Genomic DNA, 21,263 nt, shown 5'->3' on the forward strand with positions numbered 1-21,263 from the left:
ACTCTAGAAATGTTCATTTTTGTTCGAAATTATGACATTGCTTTCAGAAACTGGTGAAATTAAGGTCACTGTTCTGAGAATAAGATATCTGTGCTTTTTTCTGTTGTGTCACTTTTTACCATATTTATGTACTGTAGATGTCCTTTGTCACCAAGCCTAGACACTACTGAGTTATGACCTTCCCTGAAAAACTACAGGCACGACTTCCAGTTTAGGATGATTAAAAGTAGTTTGCAAATGAACAATTCCAGCATCCAAGATAGGAATTCTTTTTAGCTTATCTGATGAGAATGATTCTGTTATAGTCAACCCGATGTACCTACAGGTGTTATCATTCTAATACATCACCTGGTAAGATGTTTAGAAAATGGTGCTCAGAGAACATTCATGAATGACCCTATTGTTCTAGCACTGTTGTATACGTGCATCCGGTTCCCTCACCAGACAGGGAACATGTCTTCTTTATCTTCATTTACCCACTTCATATCAGATGCTTAAAAAGATAAAGTTTGCCAAGTAAATTCAGTTTGAGCCTTTGCTTTCACTTTTATTATTTTTATGCATCGTTTGTTGAATTCAGTTAAATACAATAATGAGTGTTTCACTACCTTTCAGGAATTCTAAGGCCTGTGATACCTATTGGCAGAGAGGCTGGTGATGATTATAAGCTCTGAGAGAGGAGAGAGCTGCGATGCCACTGCCCACCCTAGACCATCAGGGTGCCCAAGCCATTTATAATCAATTGGGGTCATGTACCGCGTAAAGACATTTCAGTCAACAATGGGCTGCATGGACAATGGTGGGCCCATGAGATTAGTACCATAGAGCCTAGGTGTGTAGTAGGCTCTGCCATCTAGGTTTGTGTAAGTACTCTCTATGATGTTCGCACAATAACGAAATCACCTAATGACGCATTTCTCAGAACGTGTCCCCATCATTAAAGGACGCATGACTGTGCTAACCAGCACTTTCCTTACAACCTGACCTTCAAGTTCATTGCAAAGTCACTTTGGAACAAACTGTGTTCCATTGCACATTCAGAGTAACATATTTCTGGGCAACTAAGTATTATAAGTTGTATTTTTAGTAGTAATGGGTGTTTTCAAACTCATTTTCTTTTCCTGGAAGAAATATACAATTTCTGGTTTCCAAGGATTTTGTCATTGCTTCATAATCAACCAAACTCTACTTTTTATAGCCCTTTTTTCTCTTCAATCCCGTGTCTTTTAAGGTTTAACTTTTTATAATTTTATCTTTCACCCTTGATAATTTGGGAACTTTTAACCTGGCAATGACAACAGAAATAAAACCAAGACAATGACTGTTTAATCTGGAATTCATTTGTGAGAATTGAAATAAATTTCACATATTATTCACCTGAAATGTCAGTGTTGCTGTAAAATTAAAACTAAATGGCAGCACCATTTTACTTTAAAAAAAATGAATCAAGCAACCAGAACATATGCACATTTTCCTCTTAGGCACAACACAGGTCAACAACCTCCCACCCTCCCTCAATTCTTTGCTTTATGGAGACAAAATGAAGACTTTGACGTATGCCTCTGATTGTCCCTGTTGAGCCCGATTCCCAGAAGTTAAAATTGCCGTTAAAATGTGAAACTCTTCAGGCCTGCCCGGTGGCACAGCGGTTAAGTGCGCACGTTCCGCTTTGGTGGCCTGGGGTTCGCTGGTTCGGATCCCGGGTGCAGACATGGCACTGCTTGGCAAGCCATGCTGTGGTAGCTGTCCCACATATAAAGTAGAGGAAGATGGGCATGGATGTTAGCTCAGGCCAGTCTTCCTCAGCGAAAAGAGGAGGATTGGCAGCAGTTAGCTCAGGGCTAATCATCTTCAAAAAAAAAAAGTGAAACTCCTCATTGCAAATATTGGCAATACAAATAACGCCTATTCTATTTAATGCTATTTTTAAGGGTGTGTGCTTAGGACGGTAAAAATAAAATCAGTTGATTTTAAGTTGTTTGCCCAGTTTAATAAAGGAAAAATCTTAAGCAATCACTCCACTAACAGATAGGCCTTTAAACAGAACTAAATAAATTACTGAGTCAAACTTTTGACTAGTGGGTTGTGAAGAAATGTCCATAGCTGTGGTTTCCAGGGCCATCAAAACAATGTGCCCCACACTGTGCTTACTGGCTCAACAATGCCAAGGGCACGGACAGTTGATTTAAGGAGGCAGTAGTGTCTGTGGGGACACCTACACTTTGAAAACCCTTGGTTACCGTGATGAATTAGATAATTAACTTCTTAACCATTTTCCTTCTTCAAAGCTGGTCAAGTTCACTCTAGGTTCATGGTGTCCAACACCCCCCAGATATACCCAGTGTATGAACTCCTAGACGAACAAGGGAGATTTACCTGGCTGGGGTGAACTTGTGTAGGAGTTAGCCGACTGAAGTTCTGATTTTGAGGAGTATACAGATCAGTTTGGGCCAATCTGCTAACTGCTGTGCAGCCTTTGCTCTCTGTAAATTAGGACCTCTGCCATCCACTCTTACCCCATGGAGACTGTGTTAGCCAGAAGGCAATCTAGAAAGTGCTGAAAAGGAAAAAAAAGAAAACACCTGTCAGTGCATAATTCTACACACAGTGAAAACATCATCAAAAAGTGAGGAGGAATAAAGGCTTTCTAAGACACACAAAAGCTGAGAAGTTTGTCCGCAGCAGAAGCAAACTTCTTCAGACGCAACGGAAATGATCCCAGAAGGAAATTTGAATCTAGACAAAGTGGCGGGATGGTGTGTGTGCGGGCAGATAGAAACGACTTTTACGCTCTCATTTGTAAATTTCCTTGAGGATAATAAGAGTTTAAAGCAAAATTTAATAATAAATTATGCATTTGTCATATATGTTGAAATAAAATGTGTGACAAAAATAACATAAAAGACAGGGTGGGAAGTACACTGTTGTGCGCTTCCTACCTGAACGCGAAGTGGTAAACTATTATTATTATGTGAAGGTGTTAAAGATGCTTTATAAACACCAGCGCAACCACTACACAAATTTTGTGGAAAAATGAAAAAGAAGTATATCTAATAATTCAATGGTGGGACAAACGAGATTCTACAAAATGAGTTTTTACTTTGTAAATAAACACAAAAACTTTTACCTTTGTTTCTCTTAAATATTACTTACAGTTCTAATACAAATAATAAGAAGCCCAAAGCAGTTCAACTATCCAAATCTTCCTAAGATTTCTGTGGAGATTAAAGGTGCATGCTGACTTCACTGAAGAGTTTAACACTGATGAATTGTTACTCTTCAAATGTGTTACCTGGCTTCTTCAAACTGCCAAGTTCCGTATTTACGTGTTAGGTCCTGTGTAACTGTAGAGTTGTGGTCAGCACTGTGCTTGTCTCCCCAGTTCCCTGTAACGCACTCCCAACCCTCATCCTACCCATTATGACATCACAGCCAGCTTGGGGGGGGGGGGGGGGGTCCTGATTTCCATAGCAACCACCAATCAGGCAAATCCTGCTCTCTTTCCCTCAGTGACTGACTGAAGTCTCCCAGAAAGAGGAAACCAAGGGCATATTCTTCCTTGGCCACTGGATTGATTCAGAGATGAGACCATCAACACTGTCCTCACACTGGAAATTCCTGGACACAGATTTGAAGTAGTGTGGTGGGTAAGGAGTCATGAAGGATGGCAGAATGAGGGAGGAGAATGAGGTCGTAAAAAACAAGAAAATTGCAGAAAACCAGATCCAGGGTCCTAATTAATCCATCTAGGAGCCTACGAAGACTTTTACGTGATGTGCGCCAAAGATTTAATATTTAAGAGAATGGGAAATGGGTCTTCTGGTGTCCATTCTACAACATGAATGCTTCAAAGTAATAAAAATTTTGGAAGGGATATCTGGTAAAGACTGGGAACCAAATTATCCCAAGATTAAGTTAATGAATCAGAAATCAACAGCAAAATCTTGATCCTAAAATGTGTACAAGTCTCGGTACTCAGTTTGATGGGGATTCCAAGGAAAGAAAAAAGCTTAATTGCTGCTCTTAATTAATTTAACAACAAACTGGTGGAAGATACAGAACTTATTGTGCACGAGAAGCACAATAACAATCTAGGGTATATATGAGCCTCATTTACTATTATTTAGTCCAATTTAAAAGAGAAAAAATGAGATTTCTATTGTGTGGAGTATGAGTTCCGAAATTTTCTTCCAGGAATTGGGTCTTCAGTTGGGCTTAAAATGATGAAATTTAATGGAATATGAAGAGAAGGGAGAAGATAACTCTGGAGATGCTGTGGGCAAGTGTGCAGAGGTAAGCATGCATAGAACATATATGAAAGAGAGGGCAAAGGCCAGCCTTTTGGAATGGATAAACATATTTGAATGACTTTATTACTTTAATCACAGATTAGTTTTTAAATGGATTCTTTCTTTAATCCTTCTTTCTCACATTTGCAATGAGATGCCACACACCTCACTTTGTTTTTCCCTTGGATTACAAATGAAGACAGTCAGAAATGAGATATTTTAGTAGGTCAAGAAATCTCTAGCAAAAAACCATTCATTGCTAATTGTAAATTTCAGCAATGAAAAATAGTTTATAGACCACCTATGCTAAGTAAGACACAGTGATAGATGCTAAGACATAAGATATGGTCCCCGCCCTTGAATAGCTTGTTTATCCATAAGAGTAAAAATCCACGAGCATGTGTGATTATCTTCGGAAGCAGGTTATAACAACAGCAGTAAGGCAGTAAATTCAGAGAAAGTGTTACCTCTTCCTGTTGGGGGAATTATCATAAACTGTAATGGAGTATGTATTAATCACCAAAGGCAGCCATAACAAAATACCATAGACTAGATGGTTTACAAAACAGAAATGTATTTTCTCACAGATCTGGAGGTTGGGAAATCCAAGCTCAAGTTGCCTGCAAGGTAAGTTTCATTCTAAGGCCCCTTCTCTTGGCTTCTAGGTGGCCACCATCTTTCTGTGTGCCCACATGGCCTCTTTGTGTGTGCCTGGTAAGAGCGAGCAAGCTTTCTGGTATCTCTTCTTGTAAGGGCACTAATCCCATCCCGAGGCCCCACCCTCATGACCTCATCTAACCCTAATCACCTCCCAAAGGCCCCATCCCCAAAAACCATCACATTGGGGGGTAGAGCTTCAACCTGTGAAATTTGGGAACACAAACATGCTGTTCATAACAGTGTAGATGGATTTTGAAGTCTGGTAGTGTTGCTACAACTGTGGGTGTTGGGTGAGGTACCTGAGCCAGGAGAGAGAGCAAGACCAGGAGGTGAGCACACACCCTTGCTTCCTTTCCTCAGGCCCTTTGGTATTAAGGTTTTGTAGAGTTGTTAAGGCCAGGGGTTACAAGTACCATGGCATTTTTTCAAACGACCCAGGTAAAAGGCTTGACTTACCTGATGTGCGTCAGGGAACAAGGGAAGATGAGGTAACTCTCCATGCAAAGCAGGATGGGAGTTTCACAGGCCAGGAGAGGAGGGAGGGACAGGTCCTTGTGGTCTGGTCCAGGTAGCACTTTTCTTCAACTGCTGCAAAACCTGCCATTGGGAAGACTGGAGATCGTGTCCCTCCTTCACATGCCTTGTTTGGTTGTTGGTAGAATCCCATTCTGGCAATCACCAGAAGAGTTCCTTTTAGAACTATTTATAGGAGTCTTCCAGTGTGTCGAGGTTCAGAGGAGGGCAAGTTAGCAAAAAAGGGGGAAAAGGGAAAAAGAGAAGAGAAAAAAGTAGAGGAAAGTTTTCAAGGGTCCACACAAAGGAAATGGGATTCTGTTTTAACCCAGTGACACCACCTTGGGACGTTTCCATGGACTTCCCTCAGGGTTTCACTTATTTTCTACCAATGACTGTGCTCAAATATAGGGAAGACTATTTTCTGACCATTTCCTCTTAAAGTAGAAAGACAATTTCATTTTGAAAAGACACTTGAGGTTTATCGGGTTTTTCTCATTTTGTGGTTCATGCTGACCCTTCTTTTTGAGAATGTCTTGGTCTCTTCTATACTTATCCTAAAGGTCATTAGGGTTACATAGAAGTTAAGGCTATGGGTTTTCTCCCCAACTCTTTGCTCTTTTAAGTGGCCATAAGTGGATAATTGGAATAAGACAGATTTCCTCTAGGTGGGGAAAGGAAGTAGTGGTGTCAGCAGACAAGGAAGTTTCTTTCCCTTCTATCTCCCAAAATGTGGTCCCTGACATGAGTGTGGGTTGCAGACAAGTTGTTAATAGTTATGAATATATTTCAGTTGAATCTTCTTTTTATGACAAATGATAATGGGATTAAAGTTAGCATTCTGATATAAACTCTATCTTTCAGATAGATATAGCTATTTAATTTTAAAACAAGTTAATTTAAAGGAAAGTGTGAATTAAATAATAGTACCGGAGCTATGAGGATGTGGCACACATCCTGACAGTGGTACTTAGTGACTGAATTTTGTTCTGGCCAAAAGCAGTTTCTTCTCCCACTCATAAGCATGACTTGATATCAATCTCATTGCATTCTGTTACTCACTGTAGGCACGTAGCCCAATGACTACCCTTTACTCCTGTCTCCCCACTTTTTTCCCAAGCATCATGTTCTATGAGACATAAATTCCTCCCCATTCTTAAGGCAGTGTGCTGGACTGCATTTACATGAGCCAGGATATCGTCTCAGCTCTGCTGGTGCCATAGCATGGTGCTTGATGTAAATCATAACATTCGATTTGAGAAGAAAACATGTCCTCTGAAGAGTTCAAGGTTTAACCACAGCCCTTGAGCCAGCAAAGAGCTAGTGTTACAAAATGTACACCAGCTGAGGAAGAAAACAAGACAAATGGAGCTGTGTGGAGGACAGTCATGATGTAGGGATGGCAGGAGATGTCAAGAAGAAAGAAACCCCAGGAAAATTTGATGGACATCTCTTCATGGGTTTTACATTATTAGATATTGCCTCCACATTGCTGGTGCACTATTTTTGAGCATGTGCTATGGGCCATGGCCTTTACAAGTCTCATCTACTCCTCTGATCTAACTAGCAAGGCAGAAAAAATTCTTTTTTATGCATACACAGGAGGCAGCATAGCATAATGTAATGAGCTGGCACTTTGTAAATCTCAGGACTGCGCGTTATCTGTTGTGTGATGTTGGGCAATTAGTAAAAGGGATTAGCAACAGTGCCTGCCTTATTGCGAACCTATGAGGATTAAGCGTGATGCTATACACACAGCCTTTAGCCTCCTGCCCTTAGGAAAAGCTCAGTGGATGCCAATTGTTATTATTATTTGCACAGAAATTGACATTGAGTCCTGGAGAAGAACACTGCTTTGTCCAATTTCACGTAACTAACAGGCTTCCTGACTCTTGACTAAAAGCGATTAACCATCATGGCAGGGAATCCTTTTCTCATTCACATCTGTACACACAGCACATAGTAGGGACTCAAAGAAAAAAAATTGTTTTATGGATTCCACCAAACCAGTTTTCTCTGTAGTACTTCTTCTTTCTGTTACTATTCTCATTTGAAGATGAACCATGCTTGTGTTACTGCTTCTCGAGAGATGGGGTCAGTCTGTTTCCATGGCCAGAAGAAGGCCAGGCCAATGATGCTTTCCAGGTGAAGCCAAAGGTTGGGCTGGCAGCCCTCTGCTCATGCATAAATTCAAACAAGCGCCTGTACCTTTCCGGCTCCAACGCTGTGGAGAAAAGATGATCTGTCAACAGAATCATGCATCTTTACAGCTGGAGGGGCTTCCTTTCAGCTAGTCCACCCACATCCTTTATGGGAAAGAGCAGGATTGGAAAATTGAATTTGTACCTCCTGCTGCTGTAGACGAGGCTGTTTGCCCATCCTTGGGAGAGGGTCACTCAGTAGGACCAGGAATGAAAGGGAGGAAAACATTACACCATCTCCTACAGGGAGGGGGCACCTACACTGTGTTTCCAGACTCCTTAATCTCAAGAGCAAGAAAACAATTTCTGATGGCTGGAGCCCCTTTGTGACAAATCCTTTCTAATGAGATATTAAAACCTTTTTATTGGAGTAAACAAAAACAAGAACAGAAACAGAACAGAATGTTGATTTCCGATCTAGCTCAGTATATTGAATCCCCTCTGTTCCAAACACACAGCAGTGCAGATAAATAGTAAAAGAGAGGAGTTAAAGATAGGTAGGATAAAGCTAGAGGTCTGCCTCCTGGGCTCAAGGTCCACCAGGAGTTTGTCTCCACCTCAATGGCAAGAACTGTATTTTCTTTGCCTCATAGGGGGAGTGGAGGTAAGTTTATATACATGAAACCAGGAACTCAGGAAAGGAAGCTGACAGAAGTGGTGGTGTCTGGTAGCTCTAGCTTATTATAAGGGTGCAGCTTAGGGCCCCAGATGAAGTAGACACGCGTAACTAGGAGATACAGTAACAGCCTCACTGGCTTAGTGATAGGAAGATCAGCCACATTCCTGGTCTCACTCTGGCAGGGACTACCAAGCATGATGCTCTGCATGGAGGACTCCAAGGGCACGATGGAGGTAGTTAATGAACCTGAAGATTGGAAGATGTAAGGCAGATAAGAATATCTCCTTCTCTAAATGAACCTGCAAATACAAATTCACGAGCATACAGAGAAGCATGAGACTAAGAAAGACAGCCAATGAAATCAATGGCTGTAAGATAGTTTAGTCCACATGAAACTAAAAAAATAGAAATGAGACAAAGATTTAAAAGTAACTATATTGGATGCCCAAAAGGATAAATGAAAATTGAATATTAGAAAAAAGAAATCGGAAAAATAACCCCAGATATGGAATAAAGATAGATTTAAAAGACAATTGGAAATATTGAAAATGAAAAGTATGCTCTCTAAAATTAAAAAAAATACTGAATGGATAGGATAAACACTAGACCTGGAAAATCCGAATAGGGAATTTGTCAGCAGGAAGTAGTGTGTACGAATTTACTCAGAGTTCAGCCCAGAGAGAGAAAGAAAGAATATGAACGAGAAGCTAAATTTGAAAAATAGATTAAGAAGCTGCTCCATAAGTTTAATTAAAGCTCCAGAAGAAAATAAACATTTTAAGAAATAATAACTGGCAACTCTAAGGAAATTAAGAAAAGGCAAAAAAAAGAGTACTCCAATCAAAAGTGCAATCAATATGGAGCAGGATCAGTAAAAACCAACCACATCTTGGACAATCATCGTGAAACTGCACAGTTTCAAGGGTAAAGATAAAATGACAGAATGCACCCGGTAAAAAGCACAGTTCACCTGAAATGAGCTGCCATGGCAGTGCCAGCAGATTTTCATTTATAAATTTCTAATTTCTAAAGTAGTACCAGAAGGTAATAGAAAGAGAAAACATATTACTGTCAAATCTCTTCTCTCAGGAATTGTTAGAAACAGTAGACAAAATCAGGAAGGACGTAGAAGATTTGAACAACACTCTGAAGCATCTTAACCTAACTGACATTTATGGAACCCTCCACCCAACAGCAGCAGAATACACATTCTTTTCAAGGGACAAATGGAACATTTACCAAGAGAGGCTATGTGCAGTGTCATAAAATGTCTCAATAAACTTAAGAGGACTGATAATGTACATAGTATGTTCACTGATAAAAAGACAATTACAGAGCCAGCCCTGATGACCTAGTGGTTAAAGTTCAGCATGCTCTGCTTCAGCAGCCTAGGTTTGGTTCCCAGGTGCGGAATCACACCACTTGTCCATCAGTAGCCATGCTGTGGCAGCAGCTCACACAGAAGAACCAGAAGAACTTACAACTATACACAACTATGTACTGGGGCTTTGGAGGGGGGAAAGAAGGAAAAAACCAGGAAGACTGGCAACAGATGTTAGCTTAGGGTGAATTTTCCCCTGCAAAAAAAAAAGTTACCAACATTTAAAAACGACAATTAGAAATCAAAAACAAAAGTGTGAAATTCCAATATATTTGAAAATTAAGCAACGTACTTCTAAGAACCTGTGGGACAAAAAAGAAATGACAATGGAAATTAGGAAACAATTAAAACTGAAAGATAATGAAAATAATGCATCAAAATTGTGGGATGCAGGTAAAGCATGCTGATAGGAAAATTTGTAGCTTGAAATGCTCATATTAGAAAAGAAGAACGTTTCAAAATCAACAAACTGAGCTTCTACTTAAGAGGCCAGAGAAAAGAGAGCAAATTAAACCCAAATTAAACAAAAGGAAGGAAATATCAAAGATAATATTGAAACCATTGAAATAGAAAATAAAGAAGTAATAGCAAATGTTGACCAAACCTAAATGTGGTGCATTGAAAAAGATAAATAAAATCGATAAACCTGATCCAACACAGGGGAGGGGAGGAAGGAGAAAGAGAGGGAGCGAGAGATGGGAGGACAGAGAGAGGGCATGATTCCTTGTATTAATAAGAAAATAAGGGACATCAGTGGACTTATGACACGATAAAGGGGATGCTATGAAAAAATTCATGCCATAAAATTAAACACTTAGATAAAATTGACATTAAAGAAAAGAACATAAATTACCAGAACAGATACAAGAGGGGAAAAAAATCAGAACAGCCCTGAAATTGAATTTATAACTAGAACCTTCCTCCAAAGAAAATTTGAGACCAAATACCTCCATTGATGAATTTTAAGAAACAGTAAAGGAAGAAATATAAACCTTACACAAACTCCTTCAGAAAACAGAGGAAGAGAAAATGCTATGATTTAATAAAGCTAGAATAATGCTGATATCAAAAATAAATAAGAATAGTTTAAGAAATAAAGCAAACACAACAATCCTAACAAAATTAAATAATCAGGAATAAAAGCAATAATCAGGAATAAAAATATATTATGGCCAAGTGAGATCTATTCCACAAATGCAAGGCTAGATTAACATTAAAACAATGTAATTTGTTGTATTAATATAAAAAAGCAAAATGTGGTAATTTTAGTAGGTGTAGAAAGGGCTTTTGATAAAATTCAAGACTCAGTTATGATTTTGGGAGTCTGATGGTGAAAGACCAAACACTGCCCACTAAAAAAAGCAAAAATAGAGAATATTCACTCTCATTTTTATTCTATATTGTATTGGGGGGTCATAGTTGGTGCAATAATGCAAGAAACTGTATTATTTAAAGTAAAGTGACAATATTAAGAAGGTAGAGGTAAGAGTCTACCTTTGCAGAAACATGATTTTGCATGTAGAAAATACTAAGCTATATAAACAACCATTAATCCTAATTAGTGAATTTAGCGTTGGTATGGAATAAAAGGTCAATATACAAACGTTAGTTCTATGTTTATATACCAGTAACAAACAAATAGAATTTTAAGTACCAAAATGCCATCTACAATACATCATGAAGCATAGACTACTAGGGATAAATTGAGCAAAAGTTGAGCAAAACCTCTACCCGAAAAGCCAAGACATTGCTGAGAGAAATTAGATTTAGATAAATGAAAAGATAAATCATGCTCACAGATTAGAAGACTCAGTATTGCTAAGATCTCAATTCTCCACAAATTATCTATAGATGGAATGCAATTCTAATTCTGTTTCCAGCAAGCTTTGTTGACAAGCAATTCTGAAACTTATAGGGAGTTGCAAAGGACCTAGAACAGCGAAAACAACCTTGAAAAACATGAGCAAAGTTGGAGGGCTCACGTGACTCACTTTCAAGCGTGATTATGAAGCTGCAGCCAGCAAGACCGAATCAGGATTGCGTGGAGTTGGACAAAGGACACATGAAGGGATCGACAGAGCAAAACTCAGTTTGGAGACACACACCCACATATGTGGTGAAAAGAAACCACGCCAAAGTAATTTTAGGGGAAAGGAGAGATTTTTCGAATTATAATAATGGGGCCAAGATGGGGTAAGGCAACTACATCCTCCTTCTTCCACTGAGTACAGCTAAAAATCTCCGGACAAAATACAAAAACCTACTTGAAATCTCTACAAAGTGAACAATAGACACATGAGGGGACTGAAATAAGGTCCTATAACAGGACTGAGTTTCCCAATTTTTCCTTCCTGCTTTCCCAGCTTTGCCCAGAGGGCTGACTGCATCCCGGGACTGGGCCGTGAGCTCTGACAACGTAACTCCAGAAGAAACGCCAGTGTCTGGCCACAGATCCAGAGAGAGGGGCTCCTGTGTGCCGGAGAGCGTGGAGGGAATCCACGTTTCTTTCTGCTTTGTTCTTTCTCTTTCCTCTCTCCTGCCTGATCCCAGCTGAATGGCTGCATTGTTGTGGTGGCAGCTAAGATCCCAAAAGGACAGCCATCCCTTCCCTTTTCCTTAGAGAAAGGAAGAGAAGCAGCCTTTGCTGCCTGTGGAGTGTGGGCGAGTCCCTGTTATCGCTTCTCTTTTATCTATCGCTGCTTCACCTCAAAGGTGGCCCGGGTCCCATGGAGCGCAGGACATCATGAGGGACCGGAGTCGGCTAAAACCCCTGAGAAAAACCTGTCTTTCTGGCCAGAGGAATCAGGTAAAAGGGCACCTGGGAGGCACAGCATGTGGGGTGCGTTTGGCAGATTTAGCAAGTAAAAATACAGGATTCCCGGTAAAATGAGAGTTTTAATGTAAGTATATTCCATGCAATATTTAGGACATAGCTATACTAAAAAATTATTCATTGTCTATCTGAACTGGGCATCCTGTCTTTTACCTGGTGACCCCATGTGGGGCTCATTCCAGAGAGGGGAGAGCTGGAGAAAGGCCTCCCCTCCTTCTGTGCGGGAGCCAACTGAAGCCCCGGTTTGGTCTTACCCCGAAACTGTGCCACTCGGAGAACAAGAAAGCAGAGTAAAGGCTTTGACAACTTAACGACGAGTCCCAGCCTAGCCTCCGAGTGAGGCATGCCCAGACTCAAACAGGCCAGCGAAGACTTCGGAAATGCATCTGATATGAGAACAGCCACCCACAAATGGCAGAGGGAAGAAGGGTCTGAACCCAACCAATATATGCCGATTAAAAAAATAAATTGACAAAAATGGTGATGAAAGAACTGGACATTTATAGGGAAAAATAGTAAACCTGAAGGCGTGAGACCAAAGCATAAAATCTGAAGTCATAAAAAACTTCTGGAATAAAAGCATATTGTGTGATCTTGGGGTAGCCAGAATTCTCAGACAGGACAAAGAATGCATTCATTATAAAGGGAAAGTTAATAAATTAGGCTTTTCAAAAAAAAAATTCTACTCATCAAAAGATACCTTTAAGAAAATGAAAAATAAAGACACCAAATAGGAAAAACTAATTGCAAAATATACATCTGACCCAGGCCTTGTACTTACAATAATGTAGTAAAAAATCTCCATATTGTAAAAGAGAGTGAAGACCTCGCTCAGATACCCCACAGAGAAAGATATCTAAGGGGCTAAGAGAAAGTACTTACTATCATTATTCGTGAGAGAAGTGCAAATTGAAATCTCAGAGAGATATCACTCAACACTCATTAGAATAACTAAAATGGTAAAGACTGAAACGGTCAACTGTTGGCAGGCTGCAGGACAAGCAGAACTCTCATACATTGTTGATGGGTCCATTGGGGGTGCTTCTTTGGAAAATGTTTTGGCAGTTTCTAATAAAGTTAGACATATGCTAGATTCCAGCGATTCCATCCCTAAATATTGACCCAAGAGAAATGAAAATATATGTCCACACAAGACCCGTTCATACAAGCTTTCTTCATAATAGCCAAACACAGGAAGCAGTCTAGAGCAATCTTCCCACAGGAGGAGGAATAAACTAACTGTGGTCTGTTGATGCAATGACTGCTCCTCAGCAGGACAGAAGACTGAACTGTCTTTACACACGCAGAAACATGGATGGGTCTCAAGAACATTACGCTTGAATGAAAGAAGTCAAACACATACGAGAACATTCTGTAAAGTTACGTTTATATGAGGTTCTAGAACAGGTGAAGCTAACGTACAGCGAAAGAACCCAGAACGGTTGGCTCTGGGCAGGGGAGGTGAGCGGAGACCACTGGGCAGGTGCACAGGGTAACTTTCTGAGGTGATGGAATGTTCTGTGTTTGGACGGGGTAGGCTTTGGACAGGTGTGTGCATTTTACAGAACTCCTCAAACTACATAAAGCACTTTTTTAAAAAACCTCATAAAAACATTGAAAAATTGACATTATTCCTCTTCATTTTGTACAAGGAAAGACACTATAAATGTGGTAAAAATCAGGACAGAAGAGAACACCACATATGCAACTTCAATCTACTGACATGGATATATTTTTTAAAAACCAACAAATTGCTTATTTTAAAAATCCTCAAGACACTTCAAAATGGGCAAATTATATGGAATGCAGTTTGCTGAAGAGAAAACTCAAATGGACAATGAGCAGAAAAGAGCTTGAGCTGCCTGTGAGTCAAGGAATTACAAAATATCACAAAGACATGAACTTCCATCCCGAAAGAGTGGTAGTACCGTGTGTTGATGAGAACAAATGTAAGTGATGCAATTCCTGTGGTGGCAACTGGCAATATTGAGCAAAGTTAGAGATGCACTAATTCCTACCACCTAGACGATCTGGAAATTCCACTTCCATGTGTGTTCTAGAGCAGAGGTTCTTAACCCTGGTTGCACATTTAGAATCTAGAACGTAGTAAATAAACATTCTTGTGCATCATTACTCGTCCATCAAATGCAAGAGTTTCTCTAGAGGAGAAACTTACCTCAATCACAGGGGCCCGTTAGCATCTCCCAAGAGTTCTTCACAAAGACCAGCGCCTGGTGGTCACCCACCAAATCTGATTCAGTTGATCTGGGAAAGGTCTGAACCAGGAACCTGGGCTGCCCATTAGGCTCTCCTGGGAGCTCTTGAAAATCTTGACACCCGGCTGCAATCCAAAATCTCTGCATTTGAGCCCCAAGTACTGTATAAACGACTTAACGACATTGTGTGTAATGGTGAAAAACCAGAAGCAACTTAGATTTCATTGATAAGAGAATGCACAACTATGTTGTAATATATACATAATGAAATCTACCCTGCACTGAAAAGTGGGGAATTATACCCTCACCTAACAGCATGAATGAAACTCAAACACAATTTTGTGTGAAAAAAGTACAAAAGAATATAGACAATACGATGCCATTTACGTAACTTAAGCATATTGAATTATAGTATATATTGTTTATAGATGCACAAGTCCAATAAAAGTATAAAAGTTCATTTTGGGATAATAAAAACAAAGTAAGGGTTGGTAGGTACCTCTGGGAAGGGAAAGAGAGAAAGGGGAGAGCGAGCAATCTATGCGGTCGATGATTCTGTCTGTAGTATTTTAAAGGTGTCTAAAGCGTGAGGCGAAACACTAAAACTTAGTGCAAAACTGTTCATTATAATATTCTCTATACTTTTCTATGTTTTAAAAAATACTTATGATTGGAAAGCATTTATAATAAACAGCCAAAAAATCTAACCAACAAGAAAGTGATAGAATTAAGATACACACCGACGTCTAATACCAAAGCCATTATTATTATTATTAACTTTCTCCAGGCATAATATTATATACTGACTCTAATTTTTTCAGTCTTCCATTTTCCTTCCTACAATTCCTTGCTTTTTCTTATTTCCTAACAAACAAAGGAAGAAATACACATACACGCACTTTTAAACTATATTGTGTTTTCAATATGGTTTATTCATCTTTGGAGAAAAATGCATATAATTGGATCTGATTTCACTGCAAAAACAGACCCCTCCAGCTCAGTGTTGAATCTGGTTGCCTCGTCATTGCTTCCAGACCCCAACGCCCCAGCATGATGAAGTGGGACCCAGGATGCCTTCTAGGCTATTGCACTGCTGTGGTCACTGGGTATTTCCAATGAGAAGTCTCCCAAAGCAGACTCTCGGCTTACCAACAGGTTTACAAAGGATCAGTCTTCGCCATAAAATGGAACTCTTTTCTTAAACTCAACACACTATTTGAATAATTTATAAAAGCCTTGCCTTGTTTTCTTTGCTCATTTGCAAGTGTCGCTTTGTAACTGTCAGACTCCTTACATCATAACTGAGAAATCTGCGGGGGTGGAGAAAGAGGTCTGGCACTAAAATGTATTTCAAAACAGTTGCTACTTTTCAAAACTGAAGAACAGCAGTTATTCCATACTGGAACATCTTGTTAGGATTACGGCTGACACCATGCTCCATGAGAAGGCATTTGCATCACCCATGTCCCTCTGGAGTCTAAGTCTGTCAACAGTAACCACAGTGGAACGACTGAGTCGAAATGAATTGCCCTGGGTGTGACTCACCACCAGTTTATTTCTGCAGAGATGGGGTACAGCCTCTGGGTCCACATTCTTTTCACGCACGTTACGGTTCCTCCAGAAAATGATTCAGGGATGCAAATATTCCAGGTGCATGGGCGACTTCTCAGAGGGGAAAGAAACTTACATTGAAACACATCCTATACGTCAGTCACGAGCCTACAAGATTTACGTATTTTATTGAATCCCCAAATGCTATGAAATTGTCATTCTTAGCCCTTTCTTTTATGTAAGAGGAATGTGAAGTTAGTTATGCTAATTTTCTTACCTTTATACAGCTTGTGTGTGGTGAACCCTATATTCACACAGCCTGTGTCACTCCAGGTCGTGCCTCTCCTTCTCCTCGCTCCTGCTGCTCCTCCACACTTTGTGTCTCTACCGCTCCTTCTCTACTGCTGCTCCTTTTATGGCACAGTCCATGCTTCTCCACTCTCCCCAGCTGCTCCTGATACTCCAGTCCATGCTTCACTCTTTCCAGCTGTCTTTTATACTCCACAGTCCATGCCTCATCACTTTCCTCAGCTGTTCCATGTCACGGTTCATGCTTTTCCACTTTCCTCAGCTGCTCCTCCTACTCCCTGTTTCATGCCTCTCTGCTTTATCTAGCTACTTCTAATTTGGGAGCATGTTGGAAGTTCTTTTGACCTTACCTAAACTCCTCAATTTCCTCTCCTATGTCCTGTGTTTTCGAACAAACCTGCATCAGTTGGGAGGCCGCCAGGAGTGGAAAACAGGGCTTTTTCCTTGGACAGAGATGAAATTGAATTCAAGTCTGCTACCTGCGGTTGTGTGATATTGGACAAGTGGCTCGACTGCTGTGAGCCTAAGTTTCTTCACCTATAATAATAAAAAATACTGCTGACATAAGATGGCTGTGAGAGCAGAATGGAATCACGTTTATACCATGGCTGGCTTGCAGGCGAGCCTGTAAACGTTTGTTTCTTTTCACTTCTAGCTGCTTCATAAGGTTTCCAACCAGGATCACATCTTCTTGGCCCTGTTTTGAACTTCAAATCAGATTCAGGACTGGATATGGAATAGTTGCCCAGTTAATACTTTCTGATTCAAAAATTTATACATTTCCAATCTCTTTTAGGGATGTAGTTTTCTTTAAGTAAACTTTATTTTTGAATAATTCTAGATATACAGAGAATTTGGGAAGATAGTAAGTAGAGTGCCCGTGTACTCCTCCCTCACCGAGTTTCCCCTAATGTTTACATCTTACATAATCACGAGACGTTTGTCACAAGTAAGAAATTAACGTTGCTACAGTCCTATTGGCTAAGCTCCAGACTTTATTTGGATTTCCTCCGTTTCCCCTCTAATGTCCTCTTCCTGTTCCATGATTCCATTTAGGATCCCACATGGCAACAGTCTTCATGTCTCACTGGCCTCCTCTGAGGTATGGCAGTTTCTTTGTCTTTCCTTGTTTTTCACGACCTTGACAATTTTGAGGCGCACTGCTCAGCTTGCTTGGAGAACATCTCTCCATCTAGGTTTGACTGATGTTTTTGTGAGCATTAGATCGGGGTCATGGTTTGGGGGGCAGAATACTGCAGAGGTGAGGTGCACTTCTCATCACACCACACCAGGGGGACATGATAAGGATGCTGTGTTCAGAGCCTCGAAGCAATACTTTGCTCATAGGGAATGCCTTGTTGTTCTGAGTCCATGAAGCTTCTGCAAACTACTATCTCTTTTTCAGAATGCCTTTGCTGCAAATGTCTTGTCGCACGTAGCATCTTCGGCTGCCTCTGGCTCATGGGATGTCACACATTTCCAACAAGATGCGTGAGGAGAGAAGGGACCCATAAGAATTGAGTTATTAGGCAAACAAGTGAATCCACAAAAAAGCAGTGGGCAATGATTACTTTGGGAAATGCCTCCTTACTCTGCCGGCTCTAAGCACAGGACTGCCATCCTGATTCTGTTTCTCTAACATCTGTTCAAAACAGCTGCACCCTTCTGCAAACAATGCCACCTCATGCACATAAAGAATAAATTTTCCTGGGCATTTGTGGCTCTGTGTGTGGCCCAGCTCAGCCTGGGATTTGGGCCTGCAAAAATAGAATAATTCTTCCCACTTTGAGAGGGAATTAGTGTTTGTGAAACTTTAGCTTGGTTGAAAGGACGCACACAATGCACGTATTTCCTGTCCACAGAATTCATCCAACAGACAGCACGGGGTGGTGTTTTTAAATGTATTAGTGCTGGTGGCTAGGGTTTGAGATTTTTACAAAGCAGAAATAGACACAAACATCCCCTCCCTTCTTCCCTCACTCCCTTTTCCCACTCTACTCTTCTCTCCCTCACAAACTTCAGTTTAACTCTGCGTTAATGGTTCTCAACCAGGCTGATTGCACCCCTAAGGGGACATCTGGCAATGTCTGGAGACAGTTTTGATGGTCACAACTAGGGGGTGGGAGGTTGTACTGGCATCCAGTGGGTAGAGGTCAGGGATGCTGTTCACCATCCTACAACGCACAGGACAGCCCCCACCACAGAGGATCATCCAGCCGCAAATGTCAACGGTGCTAAGGCTAAGAAACCCTGAGGTGTGTTGATTCCCCATCTTCCCAAGGCTCCGTCACAGATCTTTTGGAGGATAATACATCCCTCTCGTTTTCTCCTGTTCTTAGTGCCTCCTTTACTCTTTCTAATCTGAATCCATCCTCACTATAGCATGGAAATCATACTTCTCTTTGTCTACACTGAACTCATTCACTGTGACATCTCTAAAGCTCTATGGAAGCACCAGTTGTCATCATCATGGTTTGACCATTGGCTTCCTGGTACTGCTTCTTCACTCTGCCGTTACTGAAGCTCGTGACCCTGCAGAACGCCCCCAGTTCCCGCGGACACTGCTCCTTTGTCTCCCTGAGATCCCAGCCTGCCTTTACGTTCTTGCACCGGTTCAGCCCTGAGCCTAACCACAGTGTTTGAAGAGCTCCAGCTGCGAGCCCCAACTTGTACCTAACTCTACACGTTTTCATAGCTTACATCATTTTGTTCTATTGCATCAGACATCCCTTTAAAGTTACTTATTAAGTTGTTAGATTCACCTTGGCTTGGATGCCAGGTCCTTTCTCTAAGTCAGTATGTCCCAAACTGAGTTCCTCTTCCTCCTGCCCCCATGTCCCTTCGTTTCTGTAAATGACACTGCAATCTCCCCAGGCATCCAGGCTCAAACTGCATTCCTCTTTGATTCAGCCCTCAGTCCTCCCCTATCAAGTCAGTCATCCACACCCACACACAAAACTTCCCAGTTCTTTCTCCGAAACGCCTTCCACGGTCATCTCTTTCTCGTCCCTTCAGCTGTGAAGACCATGTTTCCTGGTCCTAACATCTTGGTCTTTAGTTTATCAACCTCCTGACCGTGCTCTCCTTCTCAATCGCCTCATCCCCAGTGGTGGATAATTTTCCTGCTGTGATTGCTTTACGCCCTGACTTCACCTTTCATTACTCAACTCACTCCCTTCGCCACCCACTATTCCCTCTAGTTTAAAAAAAACAAAAACTTTTCATTTTGGAACAGCTTTGGATTTACAGAATAGTTGCAAAGATAGTGCAACGAGTTCCATTCACCACTCACCCAGCTTCCCCTAAAGTTTTTTATCATCATGGTACATTTATCACAACTAAGGAACCACATTGGTACATTGTTATTAACTAAACTCTACACTTTGTTCATATTTTATGAGTTTTCTCTCGACTATCCTTTTTCTGTTTCAGGATCCAATCCTGGATACACCATTGCATTTAGTCCACTCTGGATGGGGAAAATTTCTCAGCCTTTCCTTGTTTTTGATGACCTTGATGGATTTGAGGAGCACTAGGCAGGTATTTTGTAGAATTCCCTTGATTTGGGTTTACCTGATGTTTTTTCTCATGAGGGTTTCTCAGGGTTATGAGTTTCGGGTTTGGGTTTTCTCATGACGTCAAATCAGGGGTGCAAGCTATCAGCGTGGCATCCGTGGTGAAGGTAATGTTGGCCAGTCTTTCCATCAAAGTTACCATTTTCCCCTTTCTGTATGCTATGTTTTGGAAGCAATTCATTAAGTCCAGCCACACTCAAGGGTTAGGGAGGGGAGATATCCTTTCTGTGTTTGCAAGTTTTTTCCAATTTTTTAATTCTAAGTAGAACTCATTTATCCTTTTCCCAAATGAAATTCTACGTGAAGGGCTCAAAAGCTTTGCACCTGGGCCATTCCTTGATTTCCCCTCTGATGGAATTCTCTTATTATTTATCAAATACTCATGTGACGGTTAATATTATATGTCAACTTGACTAGACATGGAGTGCCCAGATTAAGTATTATTTCTGGGCTTGTCTGTGAGAGTGTTTCCTGATGAGATTAGCACTTGATTTGGTGGACTCAGTAAAGCAGATGGCCCTCCCCAACGTGGGTGGGCATCACCCAATCCCTTGAGGGCCTGAATGGAACAAACGGTGGAGGGAAGAGGAATTCGTTCTCTGTCTTTCTGTCTCACTGCGTGAGCCGGGAGATCACATCTCATCTCATCTTCTCCTGCCCTTGGACTGGAATTTATGCCATTGGCTGCCCTGGTTCTCAGGCCTTCAGACTCAGTCTGAAACTTAAATCATCAGTTATCCTGGTTCTTGGGCCTTTGGACTCAGGCTGAATTATCATACCACTGGCTTTCTTGGGTCTCCAGCTCACAGAAGGCAGATTTTGGGGTTTCTCAGCCTCCATAATCACATGAGCCAATTCCTCATAATAAATCTATGTAGCTATCTATGTATCCCTTATTGGTTCTGTTTCTCTGGAGAACCCTGATTAGTACAACCTGGAAACTGAATCATACCTGTACCCAGCATATTTGGAGGATGTTTTCCTCCCTCCATCCCAGACACATCTCTGATGTGTTTTGTTGCCTTGCGTTTCACTGAAGAGTTTTGTATTTCTCTGCTCATTGCTTGCTTCTGCTCCAGGATTTCTTGCTTTTCTGTAATAGAAGTCCCGTCTAGT

The sequence above is a fragment of the Equus quagga genome, chromosome 10 (genome assembly GCF_021613505.1).
Source record: "Equus quagga isolate Etosha38 chromosome 10, UCLA_HA_Equagga_1.0, whole genome shotgun sequence".
In the NCBI taxonomy this organism is placed as follows: domain Eukaryota; kingdom Metazoa; phylum Chordata; class Mammalia; order Perissodactyla; family Equidae; genus Equus; species Equus quagga.